Below are 25,621 nucleotides of genomic sequence, written 5' to 3'. Positions count from 1 at the left end.
AAACAAGCAGGGAAATGGTAAGAGAGGCACAGGCGGGCTGGTATATTTGCTCCAGGACATATTCAGCTAGGATTTACCCTCTGTTCCCCCAAGCCCTGCTCCCCTGTATGTCCTGGCCACAGCCTTCTTGAGCTTCTTTCCCCCTGCCCATCCCAAATCCTCTTCCCATCCCACCCTCACCTCTGCTCCCTGCCCAAGAACAGAATCCACCACCCAGGTCATGGAATATTGCTGGGATGAGAAACCACAGCTGTGTTCTCTATCCCTACTTCTGCTCAGCTTGCCATTCATTTCCAAGGCCCTGGGTAGACTATCCCAGTCCAGCAAGGAGATATGAAATGTTAACAAACTTCTTTTTAAGGTACACTGTTCATTTATTCTGAATCTTATATTGATAATTAATACCGGAAGATTTCAGCATAGCAAATAAAGCATATCCTAACCAGCACAGGTTTTAGTGACAAATGGGCCCACTCCATGGACAAAGATGACTTCATTAGGTAATTACACTTTTTTTTCCCCTAAGTGTCTACATTTCTTTACCATGATACCTTCAGATTAGAGATTTTACAGGCTTTTAGCAGTATAAGGTGTTAAAGGGAGAGTTATTGCATAGCACTTCCATGGTATGGAATAGTATTTGGTACAGAAGATGGAGGCTAGTTAGCTGCAGCAGAATGAACATTTTCTTTAAGAGCAGTAGTAAAGAACAGTCAGAGCAAGGAGATAACCTCTCTGTTAGCACATGTTGTGTGTGTTCTCTTTCCCATGTGCCCCCCCCTCGACTCTCATTCATAGTCTCAGTCTTATCTCTTCTAAGTCGCCTGTAAGATAGAAGACTGATAATGACAATTTCTTAGCTATGATTTGATTTGGTAATAGCCATTGTTAAGTAGAGCTAAAGATGAAATAATGTCATACTTGGTTATCCATTTTAATATAGTTAGCTGTTCTGTAGTCTGAGGCAACTTCTTCTTCTTATCATCACACCTAACACTCGCCAGCATTTTTTTAATGTTTCTTTTTTTTTATTAATTAACGGAAAAAAAGAAATTAACCCAACATTTAGAAATCATACCATTCTACATATGCAATCAGTAATTCTTAACATCATCACATAGATGCATGATCATCGTTTCTTAGTACATTTGCATCGGTTTAGAAGAACTAGCAACACAACAGACAAAGATATAGAATGTTAATATAGAGAAAAAAATAAAAGTAGTAATAATAGTAAAAAAAAAAAAAACCTATAGCTCAGATGCAGCTTCATTCAGTGTTTTAACATGATTACTTTACAATTAGGTATTATTGTGCTGTCCATTTTTGAGTTTTTGTATCTAGTCCTGTTGCACAGTCTGTATCCCTTCAGCTCCAACTACCCATTATCTTACCCTGTTTCTAACTCCTGCTGGACTCTGTTACCAATGACATATTCCAAGTTTATTCTCGAATGTCGGTTCACATCAGTGGGACCATACAGTATTTGTCCTTTAGTTTTTGGCTAGACTCACTCAGCATAATGTTCTCTAGGTCCATCCATGTTATTACATGCTTCATAAGTTTATCCTGTCTTAAAGCTGCATAATATTCCATCGTATGTATATACCACAGTTTGTTTAGCCACTCGTCTGTTGATGGACATTTTGGCTGTTTCCATCTCTTTGCAATTGTAAATAACGCTGCTATAAACATTGGTGTGCAAATGTCCATTTGTGTCTTTGCCCTTAAGTCCTTTGAGTAGATACCCAGCAATGGTATTGCTGGGTCGTATGGCAATTCTATATTCAGCTTTTTGAGGAACCGCCAAACTGCCTTCCACAGTGGTTGCACCATTTGACATTCCCACCAACAGTGGATAAGTGTGCCTCTTTCTCCTCATCCTCTCCAGCACTTGTCATTTTCTGTTTTGTTGATAATGGCCATTCTGGTGGGTGTGAGATGATATCTCATTGTGGTTTTGATTTGCATTTCTCTAATGGCCAGGGACATTGAGCATCTCTTCATGTGCCTTTTGGCCATTTGTATTTCCTCTTCTGGTAGGTGTCTGTTCAAGTCTTTTTCCCATTTTGTAATTGGGTTGGCTGTCTTTTTGTTGTTGAGTTGAACAATCTCTTTATAAATTCTGGATACTAGACCTTTATCTGATATGTCATTTCCAAATATTGTCTCCCATTGTGTAGGCTGTCTTTCTACTTTCTTGATGAAGTTCTTTGATGCACAAAAGTGTTTCATTTTGAGGCGCTCCCATTTATTTATTTCCTTCTTCAGTGCTCTTGCTTTAGGTTTAAGGTCCATAAAACTGTCTCCAATTGTAAGTTTCATAAGATATCTCCCTACATTTTCCTCTAACTGTTTTATGGTCTTAGACCTAATGTTTAGATTTTTGATCCATTTTGAGTTAACTTTTGTATAGGGTGTGAGATATGGGTCTTCTTTCATTCTTTTGCATATGGATATCCAGTTCTCTAGGCACCATTTATTGAAGAGACTGTTCTGTCCCAGGTGAGTTGGTTTGACTGCCTTATCAAAGATCAAATGTCCATAGATGAGAGGGTCTATATCTGAGCACTCTATTCGATTCCATTGGTCAATACATCTATCTTTATGCCAATACCATGCTGTTTTGACCACTGTGGCTTCATAATATGCCTTAAAGTCAGGCAGCGCGAGACCTCCAGCTTCGTTTTTTTCCCTCAAGATGTTTTAAGCAATTCGGGGCACCCTGCCCTTCCAGATAAATTTGTTTATTGGTTTTTCTATTTCTGAAAATTAAGTTGTTGGGATTTTGATTGGTATTGCATTGAATCTGTAAATCAATTTAGGTAGGATTGACATCTTAACTATATTTAGTCTTCCAATCCGTGAACACGGTATGCCCTTCCATCTATTTAGGTCTTCTGTGATTTCTTTTAACAGTTTTTTGTAGTTTTCTTTATATAGGTTTTTTGTCTCTTTAGTTAAATTTATTCCTAGGTATTTTATTCTTTTAGTTGCAATTGTAAATGGGATTCGTTTCTTGATTTCCCCCTCAGCTTGTTCATTACTAGTGTATAGAAATGCTACAGATTTTTGAATGTTGATCTTGTAACCTGCTACTTTGCTGTACTCATTTATTAGCTCTAGTAGTTTTGTTGTGGATTTTTCCGGGTTTTCGACGTATAGTATCATCTCGTCTGCAAACAGTGATAGTTTTACTTCTTGTATTTCTTTTTCTTGTCTAATTGCTCTACTCACCAGCATTTTGATAACCAAATCTTTTTTCTCTGTGTTCATTTTTTTTGAACAGTTTCATTCACACAAGCCAACCTAAGTGTATAGATATGCCTTCACCACCATAATCTATATGAAGACATTTCCTTTTTGTCCACAAAGAATCCGTACCCCTTCTCCATGCCCCACCGCCTGTTGACATTCAGTTTTGGCATAATGCTGTTGTTACATTCAGTCAAAGCATATTACAATGTTACTGTTGACTTTAGACCCTAGCTTGCATTGATTGTACTTTTTCCTGTGTACCATCTATTTTTAACACCTTACATTGTTGACATTCATTTGTTCTCCTTCATGCAAAAAATATTTTTTTATTTGTACATTTAATCACCATCATTATCCCCTCCAGGCATTCCTAAATCATACCATCTCAGTCTTTGTCCTTTATCTTTCCTTCTGGTGTCATATGTGCCCCTAGCCCTTCTTCCTCTATCTTATTCACATCTAGCTTCATTCAATGTACTTATATTATTGTGCTACAATCAGGTAGTATTGTGCTATCCATCTCTGAAATTTTACAATCAGTCCTGTTGTACAGTCTGTATTCCTTCAGCACAATTGCCCAATCTCTACCTTATTTCTATCTCCTGTTAACCTGTGTTCTTAACTTTAATTCTCCAAGGTCACTTATTAATGTTAGTTCATATTAATGAGACCATATAGCATTTGTCCTTTTTTTCTGGCTAATTTCACTTAGCGTGATGTCCTCAAGATTCATCCACGTTGTTATGTGCTTCATGACTTTATTCTGTCTTATAGCTGTGTAATATTCCATTGTATGATTATACCATAGCTTGGATAACCAAATCTTATTTTACACACACAGCAATGTTTGAAGAAAGTTCTACAATCCCGTTTTACAGATATGTAAAATAAGACTGAGAAAGGAAGTGACTTTCTCCAGTCTTGCAGTTGGAGTAACAGCAGTGCTGGGGTTGAGGTTCAAGCTCAGTCTGATGTTAATTCCAGGGGCCTTCCCTTCTAACACAGCAGCATCCCCATTGTTCTCCTTCCCTACCACTAGTCAAGTTCCAGCCCTCTCTCTCCTGGGAGCCTGGACTGCCCCCGCTCCCCCTGAGGTTCTGCCTATTTATGGCACAATCTAATGCTGAAGACATGCTGGCACAGTGCTGACCTGTAAGAGAGTCTTGGAGGGCAGAGGCCAGGTGGGCTTCCACCTCTACCATGAGAACGTCTGCCTGGCACAGAGCTGGGCACCCCAGCCAGCCTCAGTGAAGATGTGCCACTTGACTAAAACCAAAGAGAAGACTGCTTAGTCAGGGTAGGCTGCATACCCATGGCAAAGCTCTGGAACTACTAAGGCAGCTATTTGCTCCTCACCCAGGTAGTGCCAGAGAGCAGAAGGATTGAGACCATGGGAGCTGCTCTGCTCATTCGGTCCTACTCCAAACATTTCCTCCATTTCCTTAGTGCCTGTGGATGGAGTTTTGTCTGGGCCTGCTGACCAGAAGACTCCAAGGAGACTGGTGGGGTTTTCCCATGACAGGAAGAGCTCTATCTTCCCAGTCCTCTCCCACAAGGAAATCCAGGATGAGATCCTGGCAGCTGGGGCTGATAAGATAAAGGACAAAATTGTGTTTTAGATATGCTGGGTGGGGTAGCCAAGGGAGGGAAGAGTAAGCAAAGGTAGAAGAGAGTCAGAAAAAATAATAAGTTTCTGTATGGTCACACACTGATGAGAACTTGAGGGGGAGAAGAGAAGGCTCTGCAGTCCCTAAAGTCTTGCAGGGTAAACAGGGATACAGTGCATCTTGGTGATTGTGTACATAGGGTGGGTTTGCATATAGCTACAGCTAAGTTTTGCTGATGTCCATGATCTTGATGGGTCTGCATGAGATCTGGGATCACGTGCCTTGTGGTACATTGAATTATGTATCCTGGGGTGGAGGGTACAAACAAATGTTCTTAATCTCAATCCATTTCTGTGGGTGTGAACCCATTGTAAATAGGGCCTTTTGAAGATGTTGCTTTTAGTTAAAAATGTGGCCCAACTGAATGAGACTGGGCCTTAATCCTACTACTACAGTTCTATGAAAAGAAAACTTCATGGAGGAGCAAGGAGTTGGAAGTCAATGGAACCTGGAAGAGAAAGGAGAGGACATCACCATGGGCTGGAAAAGCCAAGGACCCAAGGATTACCAGCAGTCATCCCCAGAACACCACACTGTCTTCAGGGAGAAAGTATCACCTTGCTGATGCCTTGATTTTGGATTTCTCCTTGCCTCAAAATGGTGAGCCAACAAATTTCGGTTGTTTGAGCCAACCCATTGTATGGTATTTGTTTTATAGCAGCCAGGAAACTAAGACATGCCTGAATGTATCCACAGTATCTTTTTTAACAAAAATCTATTTATTGATAACTTCTAATTCCTTTATTCTCAGATACATGCCTTGCTCCACTCTAAAATTCTTAACAATAATACACTTTCGGAGCAAGAAACTTCTCCAGAGAGCTTTAGAACATAAACTGGGTATCTGAAGGATACATTTTTATTGAACTGGTACATTGCAACAAAATAGAGAGGTGGAACCAGAAGCTATAACTTAACAGAGAAATAGGCATACCAGCCAAACACAATGTGTGATCTTATTTGAATATTGGTGCAAACAAATAATTTTTAAAACATTATGAGAAAATGTATCCACAGCATCTTGGTCTGTACATGCATGCACCTGCATCAGTGTGTATGTGTGTGTGTGTCAGTACGTTTCCTTGCATTTATACTCAGCTGTCTGTATTTTTCTCTATGTAGACTCCACTGGCAGGTGTAATGTGTGAATGGTAGTGTGCATTAGTGCATGTACACTAATGTGCAAAGGTGTATCTGCAGCTATGCTGGTGTACGCGTGCTTCTACCTGTGCCTGCCCACTTGAACAGATGTCATTTCCTCATTTGACAAGCATTTTCTAAGCATCTACTAGATGCCAGACATTCTTTACGAGGCTCTCAGGCTGGTGAGGGCTGCAGATGAGCAGAGACAACACACTGTGGAAAGGAGCAAATGATAGAGGTCAGCAAGGGGGCTGCAGAACACAGCTTGGGGCAGAAGTTAGCATGAACATTTGTACTTTAACTGTGATTTGCAAAGCCAGTTCCAGATCCCTCTAGACATGAACATATTAATGTGTGTGTGTATGTGTGTGTGTTTTATGTTAATGCAACTTTCCAACGAATGATAGGGATCTAGAGATTACCAGAATCTTTGAGCTGTCCCGAGAAATGTTAGTTACAATAGAATCCAATTAGCAATACCTCTGTTCCTATCCTACCACAGCACAGCTGACAGGGGACAATGGAAGCCTGGGAAAGGAGCCAGGTTACTGAGCCAATGGTGGTCTGGGTGATGTGGTAAGACCAGACCTAAGGGATTTCAGGCCGGCCTAGGGAGCATTTGAAGGACATGGTTTTGTTGCCTGGACAGCAAATCCCTACTGCCAAAACCACTTCCCAGTCCCCCGCCCACATCACCCCTTCCTGGAGAAGGCCCACCTACCTCCCCAGTGCTCCTTCTGGCAGCAGCCAGCTCTGCTTTCCTGTCCTTAGGACAAAAGCGAAGTGCTAAAGGCTGGACCAAGTGCAATGTCCAGGGAAAGGCTTGTATGCCATGCATGGACCCTTGTAATCTCACTGCAGCCTTCAGTCACTTATGGCTAGAAGTATCGCAAACAGAAGTAAGGAGATAGGTATCTCCCACCCCACTACTCCCGGTCTCCTTCCTAAGCTTATTACATTTCTTTCCTAAGTTTTGTATCATTTGCCCAAGCCACAAAGCCCATGGGAAAATAAAAGCTTGTGCTAGGCAGTGGCCCTGGCCAGGGTTGGTGAGAAGGGGGCCCTTTCCCAGGGCAGGCCCAAGTTCTTTCAAACCTAGAGACTTTTGTATCTAGAGACTTCTAGCCCCTTGCTACCTAGAGTGTGAGCCACAGACTAGCAGCAGCAGTGTTACCTGGGAGCTAGTGAGATATTCAGAATCCTAGCTACCACCCCAGACCTCCTGAATCAGAATCTACATTTAACAAGACCCTCAGATGATTTGCATGCATATTAAAATTGAGAAGCATGGCGGGCCGCGGTGGCTCAGCGGGCAAAGTGCTTGCCTGCTATGCCGGAGGACCTCGGTTCGATTCCCGGCCCCAGCCCATGTAACAAAAACGGAGAAACAGAATACAATAAAACAAGAAAATGTTTAAAAATGTTTCCCTTTCTTCCTTCCTTCCTTCCTTCTATCCTTCCTTCCTTCTCTCTGTCTTTCCTTTAAAAAAAAAAAAAAAAAATTGAGAAGCACTAGTCTAAATCACCATCTAGCTCAGCAATTCTCGCCAGTAGACGCAATTAGAAATATCCAGGAAGCTTTTTAAAAAATACCAAGGCCAATACCAAGGCCAGGATTTCAGCCTCAAAGCCTGATTGAATTAGTCTGTGGTGAGATGCTTCATATCAATATTTTTAATATTGCAAGGTTACACAGAGTTAAATGTCATAGCTGAGACAAGGACCCTGTTCTTTTCATCCCATGTCCAGTGCTCTTTTCCATTGCAGTATGCCATCTGCCCACAGATGCCAGACAAGCAAGGGTCTTGGCATTCAGTGACGTTTTAGGGGCGGTAATAGTTCTTAAAATAAGAACTGAGTCAAAGGAAAGCTCAGCTTCAATGAGCTTAGACTCAAAGGAACCAACTCCTAGCCCCCAAACATTTTTCTGCCCTTGTAATCTAGTGGAACCACAAACCTGGGTTCAAATTCTGGTGCTGCCAGTCACTAGCTTTTTTATTTTGGGCAAGTTGTATCATGCCTCTAACCATGAGTTTCCTCCTCTGTAAAATGAGAGTAGCAGTACCTACTTGTTAGAGCTACAGTAGGCATTAAATAAAATCCTTAAGAGAAAAAAAAAATCCCTGGCACATAGCACCAAGCACTCAACAAATGAATTTGCTTTCCACTCTCACTCTGAATGGTCCCTAGGAAAAAGAAAAATGGAGAGGCCAGGCTAGTGTTCCCTTCCGGGTCTAGATGATGGTTGTTTCCATGCTACTGCCAGAATTGGAGCCAAATGACTCGGGGAAGTGGGGGCTAGGAGGAGTTAGTTTCGAAGAGGCTATACTATCTCCAAACGACAAAGGAGCACATGAAGATGGGGGTCATAGACTAAATTCTCCAGCAGCCCTCCCCTAGCAGCAATCTAGAGAATATAATGGGTTGTTACCAAACAGGTTATCAGGGACATTGGCTCCCAATAATACACCATCTCATAGAGGGCTGGGAGGCCCTGAGGATCCCTCCCAAATGGAGCAGTCAAGGACATCTGTTTTAGAGATTAAGGGCTGAGCTGAGGGGCTTTGCCTTGTCCCTCCTATCCATCACAGCCTGCCTAGGCTGATGCCAGGAGTGGCACCCATCCCCACTCCCAGTGGAGTCAATTCACCTGGGGCTGGGGCCCAGGAAGCTGGACCAAGGATTGGCTCATGTGCCTGGCAGTGAGAGTGGTGCGGGGCAAGCTGAGGCAAGCGATGGAGTAATGTATGTGGCCCCTGGCCCTGCCTCTTTGTCCAGATGTGCAGATTCCAGGGTATGGCCACCAGCGAACTCAACCACTACTTTCTGGAGGTGGTGCTTTGGCCAAGGCTAAGATGATGGGCCAGGTCAGGGATGTCTCTCCACTGGCACAAGCTGCATTCTACTGGATTTAAGCCTAGACTATCTCCGTGGGGAAGGGCCCAGATAATCCAAGCCATAAAACTTTTGGGAAAGTGCACAATAGAAAACTCCAGCATCAAATCAGACCTCGGTCCCAGACCCACAGGTCTCCTGGAGGGAGTCTCAGGGACCTGAGCAGCAGTCAGTGGTGTCAGAAATCAGTGACACTATCTGTACCCACATTTCAAAGGCCACAGAACCAGGGGGCCACCCAGCACAGAGCACTCTCTTATGCAGAGAAGGATGGAATGAGGAGAAAAACAAAGCTTCTGCTCTTGAGAAATACTCTATGAATGAGGGTAGAATTTACGTGCTCAGGGAAAAAGGCAACAACCCTTCCCACTGAGGAAATGCACCAATGCTTATAGGTGATAAGGTGGTTGGAGCTAAACTTACTTATTCCCATCAGGCCAGTTCCCCTACTTGCTGCCTAAGTTGTCTTAGACAATGTGCTTATTCTGAGCTTTGGTTCCCACATCTAGACACTGGGGATTAACAACTTTCCTGCCTACCTCCCTGGCGACCATGTGGATTCAGTCAGGCTCCTTTTCTGGCTTGGAAAGAGGGGTTTTTGGGGTAAGACCAGTTAAACTTTGTACTCCCATATTTTCCAATGCTCAGTTTCAGATCGTGTCCTGGTTGTAGAGGTGAGAAAAGAAAACTCTGTGGAAGAGAAAAACCAAATAGGCACCTAGCTGCAGAAAGTATGGTCGTCTCCAAAGTTAAGGTCCCCAATCTCATTCCCAGGCTGGGTCCCCACATTTCACACTACTACTGGGAAACTCAAGTCCCTGTGTCCTGTGGTCACTCAGTGGGCTGTGAGAGAGACCCCAGGTGCAGCCTGCTCCCTCCCAACCAAAATGACCAGGGAGGACCTGGGAGGACCTGGGGAATAGGCAGGACACAGGACTCAGGATAAGTCATAAATGGTCATCACAGGGACTCAGAGGAATGGGTCCTTTGGTAACTGCTGGAACTCTTGGGAGTCTCATTTATCTCTTGCCTCTCCCTAAACCAATGGTTCTCAGCTCTGGCTGCACATTTGAATCTCCTGGAGTGTTTTTTAAAATGCCAGTGCTTAGGCTCCTCCCATTACCAATTAAATTAGAATCTCAGGGGACAGAGTTAGTTTTTTTGTTTGTTTGTTTTTGAGAGCTCCCTAGGTGATTCTAAAGTGCAGCCAAGATAGGGTACTATTGATCCAAAAAACCTCAGGTTGTGTGTCCCAGCTTCTAGCGGCCTCTTCTGGAATTATTCTAGCCAGAAGCCAGGCGCAGTACTATTCTAATTCACTCTAGTTCTCTCTAGGACCAAATACAGGAGCAGGAGTGAGCGATGGGCATTAACATGAGCACATATGGGGGTAGGGAACAGCAGGTTGGTCGGTGTTTTTGAAGGTAATTTATTCAATTAGATGACGTATTCCATAAGGCAACCTTCAACAAATCCTTTGATCTCCTTCTTACCTCATTCAGCTGCCCATTTGGAAAGGTATCTCTATGGCTCTTGCCTTCAGACTGCTATCTTCGAAGTTGTATCCTTTTTTGTAGGAGGGACCGGCATGGTCCCACCTACCTTCAGTGAGTAAAGAAGGAAAAGCCAGTGTCCTGACAGGTGGAGAAAGCCCTGAGATGTCACTGTCTATGTGACAGCCAACTTCCCAAAGCAGGCTTTGTGAGGCCAAGCTGGCATCCCAAGGTAAGGCTGAGAAGCAGGCAGGGGCTGGGGTTCACATACCACTCTAGGCCCTGCTACTGCAGCTGAGGCAATGCTAGGCCCAAGCAAATCAATTCTTTGGTCATTTCTCTTGGTTGATGTAAGACCCATTTCCTTTGTTGACCTACCACCCCCCTACCCCAACAAGCCCCCTTCTTTAGAAAGAGATATTGGTCTATTGGCAGAGGGCTTACAAAATCAGAAGCTACCTTCCTCAGCACTTGGGCCCAACTGATTAGGACCAGCTCCTTTTGCCCTTCTGTGAGGATATTCTATGAAATCTAGGCCAAAAGAAGCTTGTCCACCCAGTCATTAGGCCCAACACAGAGCTGCAACCCTAGGAGGCGTTGCTTTATTCTGATTTGCACAAAGGTACCCTCAAGTCAGCAGTGACCCTGGCAGAGATTCTGCAAATAACTGACTACAACCCCTCTCTCTCTGGGGGACAGAGGGAAAGGGCCTTCCCAAAGACCTGTATCAATAGCTGTTAGGAGGGGCACAAGGGTAGTTCAGTGGTAGCATTCTCACCTGTTAGTGGGAGACCTGGGTTAAATTCCCGATCCATGCAGTTCCCAAAAAACAAGCAAACAAGCAAACAAAAAAATTCAACAAATTGTGCTGCAATAATGAAATACTCACATGGAAAAAGAATGAAATGTGACCCTACTATACAGCATACAAAAAAAAAAAAAAAAAAAGGCTTTCAGGGCCTTTTATCCAGAGTATAGACAGAAGAGTTTTTTTAAAAAATAAGAATAATAAATAAATAAATAATAGGGGGAGATAAAGGGTAAAAATTGGGTAGATGGAAATACTAGTGGTCAGTGAGAGGGAGGGGTAAGGGGTGTGGGATGTATGAGTTCTTTGTTTTCTTTTTATTTCTTTTTCTGGAGGGATGCAAAAGTTCTAAAAGTGATCATGGTGATGAATACACAACTATGTGATAATACTGAGCCGTTGATTGTATAACATGTAGAGACTATATGTGTGTGAAGATTTATCAATAAAAAAAAAAAACACCTGTCAGGGATACCAAGACTTCCCCTCCTGACCTTGGAGCAGACATTCAGGGGGAATTTCAATACCCTGTCCACCAGGAGGGCCAGCACACTGTTGCCTCTGCCTGCTCCTGCTGCTCTTAGCTGGAATAGCAACTCTAACTAGATTCTTTCAGGGGAGGGAGGCACAGGGAGGGAGGGAAACAAGACCAAAATAGCTCTCATCTCACATTCCAAACCTTGCAGGAGGGGCACGACAGCAAGAGCTTCTGTATTTCAACAGGCCTGGCTTGACAGCGTTACACTCCGGCTGGCTTCTGTCTTGTTGGGTTGCCGGAAAGAACCCGGCGCCCCCTGCTGCACCTGTTCTGATGTCAGCCTCAGTCTCAGCCCATTAGAGCCACACTTTTGGGCCACCATCAGGGCCCCCTGGGGGCATCTGGCAACGCCTGGAGACATTTTTAGTTGTTGCAAATGGGAGGGGAGTTGCTCCCGGTATCTAATGGGTAGAGGCCAAGGATTCCACTAAACATACTACAATGAACAGGACAGCCCCCCACAATGAAGAATTATGTGGCCTAAAATGTCAACAGGGCCGAGGTTGAGAATTCTGCTTTACTGCAAAGCTCAGAACATATTATACATTGTCTTGCATTGTTTCAGGAAAAGTAGCTGGTGTTGGAAACTCTAGAGGATAAGAGGCCCCAAGGTCTGGGTCTCAGCCCTGCCAATAACTCCCTGTGTACCCAGGGTGACTCACATTCTCTCTTGGGCTACACTGCCCTCATCTGTAAAGCAGAGATAAGAATAACAACTCTCTCTTTTGCCTCAGTTTCATCATCTGCAAAGTGGAAAGAATAATAGGGACTACACCTCATCAGGCTACTGTGAGGAGAAATGAGTGAATACATGTAAAGTACTTAGAACAGTGCCTGGCAAAGAGTAAGGAGCTCTGTGAGTGTCTGCTATTGCTATCTTAGTTTCCTCATGTGCATAATAAAACAGTGTGGTCATATGAGCCTGTGGTTATGAAAGGCCTTTGTGAACTGTAAAGTGCTTGCTATGCAAGTTGTTAAAGGCCTTCCTGAGCCCATCCTGCACACAGACACACACTGGCATGCCATTCCTTGGCCTATAAGTCCCTCTAGGCTACAGTTCAGTTACTAGAAGCAGAAAGAGAGCACCCAAGTTTGACCACCCCCACCTAGCAAACGTTAATGGGGATAATGGGGGCAAAGATGCAACCTGTTTGTATCCTCAGAGACTGTCCTTACTGAACACCTTTATAGCCACTCTGAAACAAACCAGACCGCCATGCCAGAGTGACCCAAGATTAGTTCTCCCAAGCTCTAGAGGTGGGAGAAGAGCAGAAGGTGACCCACATCAGTGGCATCAAGAGAGATAGACTGCATACCTTTCAATTTCATCTGTTGAAGCCCAGCTCCCCAACTGTTTAAGGGTTCTATCTTCTAAGCTATCATCATGCTGGTTCAGGGAAGAGAGGAGATCACAAGACCCTGCCCTGAGAACAGCTTCTTGGCTTAGCAGGAGGGGCCGGGGCCACCCCTACCCACCCACCTGTCCTTTCTTCCAAAGCCTTCAAATCAAGTGGAGTGAGTCAGCCTGGCATAAAGGAAGCCAGGGAGCCAGGTAGGAATAAGGGCTTGTGATAACGATGGCATTGTGCCTACAAAGCCCCTGCAGCTTAAAAGCTTGGTAGGACAACCAAGGTCTGTCACACAACTTCCAGGTGTGCCTGTGCACACACAACCTGGGAGTACACACAGAACTGCAGGCAGGACATGGAGCCCAGAGTTGCAATAAGTGTGACCTGTCTCCCTCCGCAATGGCAATCAAGCCAAGTCACCATGAATTGTCTACTTGGCAAATACCAGAGCAAGGAAGCCTCAGGACACCTATCTGCCTCCCCCAGGGAGGTTGGCACAACCCTTCAGGGGCAAGCCTGGGATACCTACCCCATGTAGGGTCCGTCCCATTTGAGGTTAGCTCTGGGAGTCTTAAGTAGCTGGAACAGCTGATCCTGACTTGGGGAGTTCCTAGGGCCTGAGAGAAAAAGCACTGGCTTCTGTGTCAGTCAGAACTGGGCTCCTTGCTGGTTGAATGAACTCAGATCAGTCCTTCACCTGTCAAGCCTGTTTCCTCAGGAATGAAATACCTGACATGATTGTTGCAAGGATTCCCTCACATAATGTAGGCAAACCGCGTCATGCTACTAGTACATTCTAGTGAAAGAAAGATGGCCTTCAGATCCAAGGCTATGAGACCATGACGGTTAGTCTCTGCCTTACCTGAGGGCCTCAGGTACCTCCAGGCCGCCCCCATCACCACCACCTTGGGGCTGTCCTAAGGGGTGAGGTGAAGAATGGATATGACATTCAATGATGGTCTCTTGTCTTTGGACACTGTGGACATTTGCAGGGTCAGGTCGGGGGGAGGTGGCAGCTGTGGTTTGGAGTTTTTGTAAATAAAGAAGTTGCACTGAAACCCCCATGTTCCTGCTCTGAGAAGCTGTGGCCTGAGCTCCAGTATGCAGACGTAAATAAACAAGAGTATGAAGGCCCCATGGCTAAACCAAACCTCTGGCCTGCTGGGGTGCTTGAGGATCTGGGTCCAGAGTTGACCTGACCTGTGGTTTCCTAGGCTGGACCCTTGGAAAGTGATGCCACAGTGAGTGCTCCATACAGTGGGGCCAAGGCAGACAGCTGACATTCCTGCCTGGCCCAGGCCTTCCCTGTGACAGAGAAGGTCAAAGCTGCCACATGCTCTGCTGCATTCACTCCACTAGTTTTCTTGCCCTTAAGGGGTCCTGCCCCCAAACCAGTTCTAGGTGGTCTGACAAGGTCATGGTGACAAGGAAAAACAGGTGTTTTAATAATCCACGTGATACCCCACAACCTCCATTCCCAGCCTGGAGGCAAGAGGTGCCAGCCAAACCGGTCTGGGGCAGATGTTAGACCAGTGATAAGTTGCTCCCCACTGTGTATAGGTGGGAAAAATATTGGATGGAAGGTCAGGAGAACTGCATTCTGGCTTTAGCTCAACCAGGAACTTGTTGGGTGACCTTGGGCAAACCACTACCTCTGTCTGAGCATCAGTCTCACCATCTTATAATGGCCATTCTCCAAAATCCAGACCAGGAGCAGAGGTGTCTGTGACTGGAAGTGACTGATTCTGTAGAGGGGGCTATTCCCTTCCTTCATATTACCTCCTGGGAAACACAAATGGAGTACCTAGGTGGTGACCAACACTGACCCCTTCTCCTATAAACTGCCTCCCCTGATGTTACTACCTCCAAAGGCACAAGATACCTAGGCTTAAACCTCAAGGTATTTGTCTGTCTTCTCTCTTCACATGTATTTAGTCACCAAGCTTGGTCAATTTTTCCATCAAATCATCATGGATTCTCACACCCACTCGTGCTCCAAGTTCTCTCTCATGCTTGGATTACTTTAAACCTCCCATTTTCCAGCCTCCAGTCTCTCCATTCAGCAGCCCATCCTGCCTGCTTCATCTTCCAAGAGACTGGCTCTAACTTGGCCACTTTCCTCCTCTGAAGCCTAACTGATTTGCCATTGCACACAGCCTAAGCCCAATATCAGACTCATCTTTACCAGTCATTTGAGGCTTTCTACATTCTAGACCCTGTCTGACTTGAAACTGCAAACTCTTATTTATTCATCAAGTTGCAAGTTGAACATCCCATCCTGTGGAGACTTCCCTGACCTCACACCAATGCCTTTCCACCCAATGGTTCAGTTAAATTAAATGCCTCTTCCACCCTATATTCCCATTATTTTCTCTGTAGCACATGAGTCTATCTTCCCCATTCAATTGGGAGTTCCTTGAAGACAAGGACTGGGTTCTACTGGTCTTGGTTTCTCCAGAATGTGGCAAGGGCTACTGAATGTTCTGGTAACAAGACAGGAATGCTGGCTTCCTGACTAAACAGCATACTTTGGAGATGCAGGCTTTTGACACCAATCCCTCCTCTGGCATCACCACTGAGTAGAACATAGAACTGGGTGCACACCTTCAACTCAGTGATGACTCATGGACTGTCAGATACATAACCTTGCCCTGGGGCAGAAGCCCAGGGCTGGATCAAGGCCCAAGGCTTGGGAGGTGTGAGAACTGTAAATGGACTTTGCCCGAGGGAGGAGGTGTTCTGGCTTCAAGGAGCCAGCGTTTAGCTGCACCATCCCAAGCACATCTGAGAGGACCCAAGCTTACCTGAAAGAACATAAATGTGCCACCTCCTGTTTTCCTCTCTTTGCTGGCACAGTCCTAGTGCTTGCCTGTCTTGATCCTGTGCCACTAACTCTGAGTCCCACCCTCCCCCTTGCCTACTTCCCTTTCCTTTTGCCTAGGCCAAATATAAACCCCTGAGCAGGAAATGCCTTAAAGGAGTTGGCCCCACCCTGAAATCCAGAGAAAACTGTCTCTGACTGAAAGGAAATGGGCCTCAAAGAAGCCCCTCCACAGGCCAGACCTGTTCTCCCTAGAGAAACAAGCAGACACAGCCCCTCCCCTGTATCCAGCAGGTAGCCAAAGGGGGCTCAGGGGCCTGGAGCTCTGGGGACAAGGGTGACAACCAGCATGTTGAGGTCATAGTAGAGAAGGGAAGAGAACCCAAAATGGTGCCCCAACAGCCATCAAAACCCTAAGGATATAGAGGTTGTAGAGCATAGTAGAAAGAGTAATAGGCTAGTAACCTGAAGTCATGGGTTTTAGTCCTGGTTCTGCTACTTATTAGCTATGCTTGTGCTCATTATTGAGAACAATGTTTATGACAATGAATATACTCATTAATAATAATTACTAGTAGGTAGTAATATTTATTGAGCAGTTACTATGTTATTTCGTGCCAGGCCCTGGGCCAAGGATGTTAACATAGATCATGTTATAATAGCCCAAGTGTACAGAGTACATTATAATGTCCTGGGCATTAATTTAAGTCCTTTTTATATGAATTATATTATTGACTTCACAACAGCCCTGTGAGTAAGTGATACCTGCATTATAATATAAAGGAAGTGGGGCCCAGAGATAATAGAGTAATTTTCTCAAAGTCTCATTGCTAAGAAGTGGTGGACCAAGATGCAAAGCCAGGCAATCTGGCCCAAGATTCAGAGTTATAACAAGTTATAACACTTCCTCATTATATAGGAGAAATTGCCTAAGCTAGGGCTGGGCACACAGCAGACACCAAAAAACCTATCAGAGTTTTTAAAGTATGAATCACTAAATCCCCATAGTAGTGGAAGTACTTGCTCTTCTTATATCTCATTTGGTCCCCACAATGACCCTGTCCAAATCAGACAACACCTGTTGCACAAATGGGGCAAATGAGGCCATAAGCAATCAAGTGACTTCTATTGCCAGAAGCCTGCATGAACTTCCAGAGCCCTCCTGCTGATTTGTTTCTATTTCAGTCTCCCTGGCCTCTTCCCTCTGAATCCAACACTCCATCCACCCACCTGAGCCTGCACTTTTATTCAGCTACTAGTACCAGGGCAACTACTCAGTGCCAAGCCCTACAGTAAGCACTAATGTCTGAAAACTGAACAAAAGTTGAACGCTCCTGGAGATTTTTTCCAAAGCTACCACCTCCTGGAGAATTTTTCCAGAGTTACTGAGAGACCCATTCTTCTTGGTGAGGCTGAGGTCAAGACAGACGTCCTTTAAAGCACCTCTTGGAGATTTTTTTGGAGGCAAGATTACAAGAATGATCTCCAAGGCAATGGAACTGGCAGCTGGTATGGCCGCAGGGAAGGAAGCTTGTAGCCCCCAAGGCCCTGGAATACAAATATGGGGGTGGGGTGGGGGTGGTGGGCTGGACCTTCTGGACCAACCACCCTCCACCAAATCTCTAGCAAAGGCCCCACCAGCTGGAGAGATCACAAGAATTAATCCAGTCAGCATCCTTCCTGCCTCTCACCACTCATGCCTTCTAAATAATGCAACTTCATTGTCAAGCAGCTCATTAAAATGTTTCTTCTTCCCTGATGCCACCCAGCACTTTGCTCTCCACTCACAGGCTACCACTCACTCCTGGGAAGAGAGTCCCCAGGTCCTTGCCCCACCACCCCCAAGGTGGACAGATGGCTAGGAGGGAAACCAAGAAGGAGTAGGTATTGATGTTCTAAAGCAGAGCTGCTCTGGGGTTGGGGGAAAGTATGCAAGAGGCAGTTGAGAGGGGTGGTCCACCTAATTAGCACCATATAGCTAATGAGCAATGACAGGCAGAAGGGAGACTCGGACCTCAGCTCTTGCCTTATGGACAGGCATCTGGGAGAGGGAGAGGAATAGTATAGCGGCTAAGAATGTAGGCAGTGGGGTCTGAATGCTGGAGTTTTAACCCTGGCTCCAACACTTCATAAATGTATGACCTTAGGCAAGTTCTTCCTTTAATGTGTCCTCCCCTCAGTTCCTTCATTGGTGAAATGGGGATGCTGATAGCCATGTCTGTCTCACAGAACTGTCAAAGGGATGAAGAAAGGTAAAACAGGCTAAGCACTTAGAAGAGTTCACTGTTATTATCTGTGTTCTCATCATTACTGTGGCCTGTTGCCATAAATATCACAGAAAGACGCTGAGGGGAGGAACCCTGTGGGTGGGGATGGCCAGGGAGAGATTTCTGGATGAGGCCCTCAGAGTAGAAGTCCAAATCTAATGCTCAGAAGGTGGCAAGTTTGAGCACTGCAATCCTCAGGAGAGTAAAAAAACAGAAAAAGAAAAGTGACAAGATTACAAAAAGTACTACTAAACAACAACAATACAAATGGCTAGAATTCTATTCATGTTGTTGGATTTAATAGTCACAACCCCATGAAGTAGGAACCCATGAGGTAGGAACGTATCTCCAATTCATAGCTGACAAAATGGATGTTGGGGAGGCTAAGTAATTTGTCCAGTTCCCCAGTGCTAAGGATTCTGCAGCCCATGCTCTAGAGCATGACACTCTCCTGTCCTAGGCACTGTGTGTACAGCTCAGGATGTGTTTTACTTCTGCTCCATTCTGGCACCTTTCCCATATTCTCCTCTTTGTTTTTCTCATTTAGAAGGCCCTGCTGGGGTGGGGGTGGCTCGGTCTAGATGTTTGGGGCCAAGCTCTTCTTACAGTCGTTCTGCCCCTATCCTGCCCCTACTCCAGCCAGCTTTGGCTTCAGCCTGGAGCAGAAAGGCTGGCTGCAGATACCTATCTCACACCTCAGAGAGGCCAGTCATTGGCCAGCCCAGATAAAGGGCAGGAAATCCTAGGCCTCCTCCCCTGGGGCCACAATGGGAGCAGAGTTATGGCCTGGGGTAGAGGTTCCTCTGTGGTGTGTTGTGCGGAAGCTGCGGGAGTCAGCCCCAGCTGCCTCGGCTACTAGGTGTGGTTTGAGGCAATCACATGGGGAGGGCTAAGAGTCAGGAGACTTGGGTTCCAAATCCTCCAGCACTGGGATACTGTTCATTTCCCCACCCCCTGGCCTTTAGCAAGAGACCACTAAAGCTCACACCAGGGAATCCCAGGAGGGATCATATCATACACCTTACTGGGGCTACTGTGAGAACAGAATGGGGCCATGGAAGTGAAAGTGCTTTGTAAACTGTAAGCACTTCCAGAAATGGGAGGTCATTGCCATCATCATCATATGCTGGGGGAAGGAATGGCTGAGTTGGTTTTCCCTGTCTGATTCACCCTCCGGGCCTCACTAGAGGCAGGGCTCACACTCATTTCCGGCTCCTGTACTCCCTGAAATTTCTCCTAATATCTCCTTCCACTCCATTTCCCACTGGGTCATGAGATTAAAACAAGGATACAGTGGAAGCCCCACATATTACATTGTATTCAACTCCTCAAGGTGATCACCTACTAGCGGCAGGCTTGTCCTCTACTAAGGGGGCACCAAGAATAAGGCCCTACCTTTCAAGGGCTCCCTGATCCCAGGAGCTGGCTGGACCTGAACGATGAACCAATCAGGGGGAACTGCATGAGGTCTGAACTCAGCACACAAGGGCTCCAAGCCTGCCTGTTGGAGTCACCAGAAAAAGACAATGAAGAAATTGTCTGGAAAAGTTAAGGCTGGAAATAAACAGAGGAGACAGAGGGCTCCCAAAGTTGCCGTTTCCCACTTCTGCACATTAAGGGGGCCACAAACAGGATAATGTACAGAGGACAGTGATGGGGCTGCTAATGGAGCTGAAGCACCTGGAGGAGCTGATGCTGTTTGGCCTTGGGTTCTATCCTCAGACCTCTGAAGGTTAAAGAGGGCAGACATAGTCTAAAGTGGTCCTAAGTAGCAGAGTTGGGACCCAGAGTTTTCCCAGGAAGAAGCCTCTGGGACACAGTTCAGCTCGACACAATAAAAAACTTTCTGACATTCCAAGGATGAAAGCAAGTTCTGTGAAAAACTTTGAGTTCCCGGGTACTGCAAATAGGTGAGCAGGAGTTGGACAAGCACTTACTGGGAAGAATTTAAGCTTCAGAAGGAAGAGCCGTTAAAGGCCCTTCTACCCTGCCCTCTATCTTCATACCAACCTCTCGGGGTATTGGTGGGAAAAAGCATAAAGGCAGCTGGAGCTGGTTAGGCCCTTGGCTGATTCTCACAGAGTCCCAGGCCTGCCCCTCCCAGCATCCAGGAGCACCTTGGTCTGGGACTGCCCAGGGGGAACAGGTCACTCATTAACTTGGGGCTGAATGGGTCAGAGGGTGGCCACCTGGGACAGATGTAAGCATGGGGGTGGGGGGGGAGGGAGACACTGCACAAAAGCCCATGCTCAAGGAGAACCCAAGCTGTAGTGGTTTGATGCCCTATATAACCCAAAGCGACCCAGCCAGCTGAGGATATTTAGTGACTGGGCCTGTAGAAATGGAGGCAGGTTTGCCTTTGCCCTGGAGATTAGAAAAAGGCCTTGACAGGGAATACATGATTCCCCTGATGGAAGGGAGCCTAAGAGACCACTGAGTCAATGCCCCTCTGCCACCCATGTTACAGGCCATTGAGGACCACAGAAATCAAAGGTCTTCCCTAAAGTCACTTAGCTGTGCAGAGAGGTAAAGCCAGAAGCCAAATTTCCTGGCTCTGTAGCTAGCCCACAAGGGTTCACTAAATACTGGATCCTTCTCTTCCTAGTGAAACAGCAGAAAACTGCTTGTGGTCTGGAGCTTTCTAAAATTGGGTTTGGGTCCTGGCCCGACCCTCTCCGCCCCCCACTGCTTGTCTAGATATAGACTCTCTGAGTAAGGCATCCTCCACCACAAAGGCCCTCACCCTCTCAGCAGCAGCTCATCCCCTGGCCTGGTGTGGAGGGACCCTGAGATGTACTGAAAACACACACACACAGCCACATCCCATTCCCACTCCCAGCAACAGCAGATCCTTTGGGTGGGCATTTCTTGCCCTTTTAGACTTTCAAATTGAAATCGGGGGGCCAACTACTCCTAGCAACACCCCCATCCTGTCTTTCTCCTTTAATGCTTAATACTACCCTGGCTCCATTACCCATTCAAATCCCTATCAAATCAATCCCTCTGCCCTTCTCAACATCACCCAAGCTGAATGTGTCCTTTGAGCAACGTGAAATAACTCCTTCTGTTTGTCCAAGTAAAGGACAGAGGAGCAGAATTTTAATTGGCCCCAGAACTTTCCATGACTAAATGTTTTTCAATGTCCCTTCAGGGGAAGGGGTTTGGGATGGGGTCCCTTTAAAGCCTGGGATGAACAGGGAGTCAATTAATGGCCAGCCCCTAGAGGTGACTTTTCATGGCAGTTATTATGTTGCTCAATCATTAACTAAGCAGTGGCAGGACCCCAGACTTGTTGGAAAAGGGCCACTCTTTTCCCAAGGACAGCCCAAGAACATGAGTTGTAGCCAAAGAAAGCACTCCTGGGGTCTTTCTCCCTCTCTCCTACAACCTGAGGGTGGGGGGGTGAAAGAGCTCTGAAGTGAAGGAATCTCTCCCTTAGCCTCACCAGGGGGTGGAGCAGGCCTGGCCCGGATGTGAAGGAAGTCAGCACACCCTTACTGGGGCATGAGGGAAAAGCGAGACAGTGAGGGTTTTTATCATGAATGAGAGAGGAAGCTCCAAGCTGGGCCGTGGTGATTAGATGACAAACTGGGAAAGACGGTCATCCTGGATGCATCCTGTTTTGCTCAGAACTGGCTTCAGGGGCTGTGGAAAGGGAGGGGACTGGGTTGAGTGCAGCCTCCCAGGAATTCTCCCAGGCCTGACTACCTCAAGCTCTTGGGTGGCCCTGGAGCTGGAAAGGTAAGTGAGTGGGTTAGAAGTCCTATTTGCCACTAGAGAAACGAAGGCACCGAGTTTCCACATGAATTCTCCACATGTCAGCCTCAGGATCCAGAGCCCCAGAGGCCAGGTGACATCTGTGGTGGAGGAGCCAGTGCTAGCAGTTTGGCTTCTATAAAATGAGGAGCTGAGGCTCCATAATTCCTCTAGGTCAGAGCTTTTGTGGGTCTCTCTTCCAAGGTTTAGCTCAAATGTCACTGTCTCGATCAGTCACCTTCCCCTCAGTCAAAAGCAGTTACTCCCTGGTTCGGGCTCCCAGGGCCAAACATCCTCCTTGAAAAATTGCAAATATGAACACTGACCAGATATTCTGATGATTTTAAGTGACCGTATGAGTTGTGATAATGGTAGTGTGGTTATTTTTTATAAGTCCCTACCCTTTAGAGATATATATTGAAATATTTACAGACAAATCAATATAATGTCTGGGATTTGTTTCAAAATAACAAGAAAGGGGGTGAAACAGGTAGGAGTGAGGGTAGGGCAGAAGTGGCCACAGGCCAATGAAATTGGGTGATGGGTACCTAGGGACTTTTTGCACTAATTATCTCTACTTTTATATAGGTCCGAAAATCCTCATAACAGTAATTTTAAAAAATCAAATAAACAAACCAAAAGAGTCTTAAAAATATCATGTATTATACCACTAACCCTGGAACTAAATGGTAAATTCCTCGAAGGTGGAGGTTATGATCTGTATGTCCCACAGAAGACTGAGCACTGAGCCTGAACTTAATGACTGATAATTCATACAGCACTCCTAGTTTACAAAGATCCAGCAAAGAGGGGGAAGCAAGATGAAACCAAGGGTCTGAGATGGTGAGCAGACTGGAAGAGTCTGGATTTAAACCTCTGGGTGTCCAACTGCCAAGCCCTTGTTCTTTGCTCCATACCACCCGGGACTCCTAAGGAACTTAACATTCAGTTCTAAAGTTCCAGTGTGTAAGCAGGAGGTAAACAGGAACTGCAGCTGTCTGTGTGCAAGTTTCAAAGTGGGGCTGGCAGGAGGAGATTCAACCCACAAACACAGTACTTCAGCCTTGTGACAGCAGGCCCAGACTGTGGCCTCCAGTCCACTGGTTCATATCTATAACGACTCTTCCTGACACAAACCAAGATCCCAAGTCACAGATAAGCAGAGCCTTAGTACACACTTAGCACCAAATGTGTGCCAGCCCAATGCTCAACTACTCTGTTATGGGCTGTGGGGTGGGAAGGAGAATACAAAACTCAGACTTAGAGGAGCTCACACTTCCCATCCTGAAGCCCTTATTCCTATTTTAGCTGATGAGCAACCTCCCCAAGGTCTGGGGCCATGACACTCAGTCTTACCCAACTGGGAGCCTAAGGAAAAAGTTTTCTCTGTGGGATCAAACCAGGATTATCTCCTTCCTGCCTGAGACCCCTTGCCCCACCTCCCCCCAAGAAGACACACCTACTATTTTGTTAAACTTGCTATCTATTGAACTTGAACTCTCCATGTCTGGAACAACAAACTCTAGGAGTCTACCAGCAGAAAAGCATGGACAGCTGAGACAGCATCCCAGTTAAGGACTCCATCCCTTCTTCCCTTTGGGACCTTCTTGCTTTTGTGTCACTGCTGCTAACTCCACTCCCGGCTCCAAGGATCCTCTGCTCCCTCTGCAATATGTAGCTCCAGGAATGGAATTTTAAAACTTCAATATGACAAAGAGGCACAAAATTCAGACCTCTTAGTGTTACCCTCTCTGCTCCTTGGCTCAAACTCAGGAGATGCTGTGCTTTAACAAGGAAGGCCCTTAAATCCTCCCTGTACAACTCACTACCTGCCCCCACATTCACACACATTCAGGATACACAGCCCTCTTCTTCACCTTCAGCTTTTCTCCTTGTCCTAAACACCTCCAAATACCAACTCCCAGCAGGCCTTCCTCTCCAGATGGGGGCGAGGAGTCGCAGATGCACAGAAAGATTTAGCATACTTCTTCAAGCGATGCTAAAGTTGCAGAAAGAAGGCACGAGAAGCAGTACAGTCTGGTGTTTTCTAGCCCTAACTAGAGGTCCAGGGAGCAGAAATTCCAACTCCAAAATTCAGAATGCAGTCTGACAAAAGGTCAAATCCCTGAAATGCGAACCAGCCCAGAATGTCTAACTTTGTGGTAGCTGTAGATTTAGAATGAAAGAGTCACACCCCCCGCCCAAACACCACCATTCCCATCACACACATACCTCCCACTCCCCCTGCTCCCCCACCCAGAAACCACCTGTGGCCTTCTTCTCTGCTCCCTTGAGCTGCCCGCCCTACCATCCCCAGATGTCCCTCCTTTGTTCCAGGAAGGTGAAAGTGAGGGCAAAAATGCAGAAGGCAATAATGCAAAAGGTGGTTGGGGAAAGCAACCCCTAGAGTGGGGCCACAACCGCTAGAGTGGGGCCAGGAGCAGGTCCCACAGTAGGATTCAGGGTTTGAAAATAGCTCCTCCTGGAGTGATTTATCATCCTCTCTTCCCCAGTGGGCAGACCTGGGTGCTTGGATGGGACAGAGACAAGCCAGAGAGCCCTGAGACTTAAGGTGAGTGCAGGTTCCAAGCAGGCCCAAACCCTGGGTCTGGAGGTAAGGGGCTGGGGACCACCAGCTCTGGAAGAAAATGCCACCAGCTCCACCCCTCCCTACCTTCAGGCTGGCTTCTGTCCCGCTCTCTGCCACTACTACCACTAGTTTTCCAGCTGACTTAGCTGTATAATCACCACAGTGCTCTCCACGTGCATAGCTCCTATCACTCCCCCAAGTGTCTCCCCTGCCAATTAGGAGCCTGGACCCATGCACCCAGTCACCAAATGTCGAGGTGAAAGAGACTGGGTCATTTAAACACTGACATTCAGCCCACCCCCTGGGGTACCATTGAAAATGCTGTGGCCTGCAGAAGTGTCATGACTCACCCAAGGTCACATGAGTTAGTGGCTAAACTTCAGTTTCCTGAGTTGTAACTCAGTGCTCAATTTTTAAAAGTGTTGGAAGAAATTGAACTCCAGAGTACGTAATTTGGAAATCATAAAAACTCCCACTAAAAGGCTTTTCCTTAGAGGGTTTCTAATCCAAGCTTTTTTTTGAGCTTCCTGGGGAAACTGAGCCCCAGAAAGATGCATCTTATCCAAAGAATTTCCAGTTACCTTCATAACATACGTTTCTCAGAAAGGAAGGCAGTGACCGACAGGAACGCCCATACGGTCCAATCGGGGGCTTCCTGGAAATGCCCTCGAAAGCAGAGGAAGGAGTAAAGCATAGTAGACGCCGCGTGACCTGACCACAGAACCCGAAGTCCTGCCATCCCCGCCTGGCAGCACTCCCCTCCGAAGCCCCAGAGCGGCGGGCTCCGGCCAGGCCCGGGGGTATCGTGTGGACAGCCGCCTTCATCGCTCCACTCGGGGGGCGTCGCTGGGAGACGCGCGGCCGGCGCGCTCAAGGATCTCCCTATTTCCGCGACTCCGACCCCAAATCCCTGGGGTGAAGGTGGCTCGGTTCATTTCCTCCCGGTCTCCTTCCACAAGGAGAGGAGCCGGGCTGGGGGCGCGCCAGAGAGGATCGGCAGGTCAAGGGAGCCGAGGTGTCCCCATCTGCCCGGGAA

General features: G+C 46.4%; 1 protein-coding gene across 4 annotated transcripts in view; it reads right to left on the bottom strand.

Annotated features, from left to right (window-relative positions):
- The window catches only part of STARD8 (StAR related lipid transfer domain containing 8), an 82,360-nt gene that overhangs the window by 17,479 nt on the left and 39,260 nt on the right, over positions 1-25,621 (bottom strand). Inside the window, exon 1 of one of the 4 annotated variants that reach the window (XM_077145693.1) lies at positions 19,635-19,737. The exons of the other annotated variants lie outside the window; for them this stretch is intronic. The gene's annotated coding sequence lies outside the window, so the exon portion shown is untranslated. Of the gene's footprint in view, positions 1-19,634; positions 19,738-25,621 lie in introns of those variants that run through there. 4 annotated transcript variants of the gene reach the window in all.

This window comes from Tamandua tetradactyla, chromosome X (assembly GCF_023851605.1).
Source record: "Tamandua tetradactyla isolate mTamTet1 chromosome X, mTamTet1.pri, whole genome shotgun sequence".
NCBI lineage: Eukaryota > Metazoa > Chordata > Mammalia > Pilosa > Myrmecophagidae > Tamandua > Tamandua tetradactyla.
Note: the sequence above shows the minus strand (reverse complement) of the source record. Positions and strands in the feature narration are given on the sequence as shown.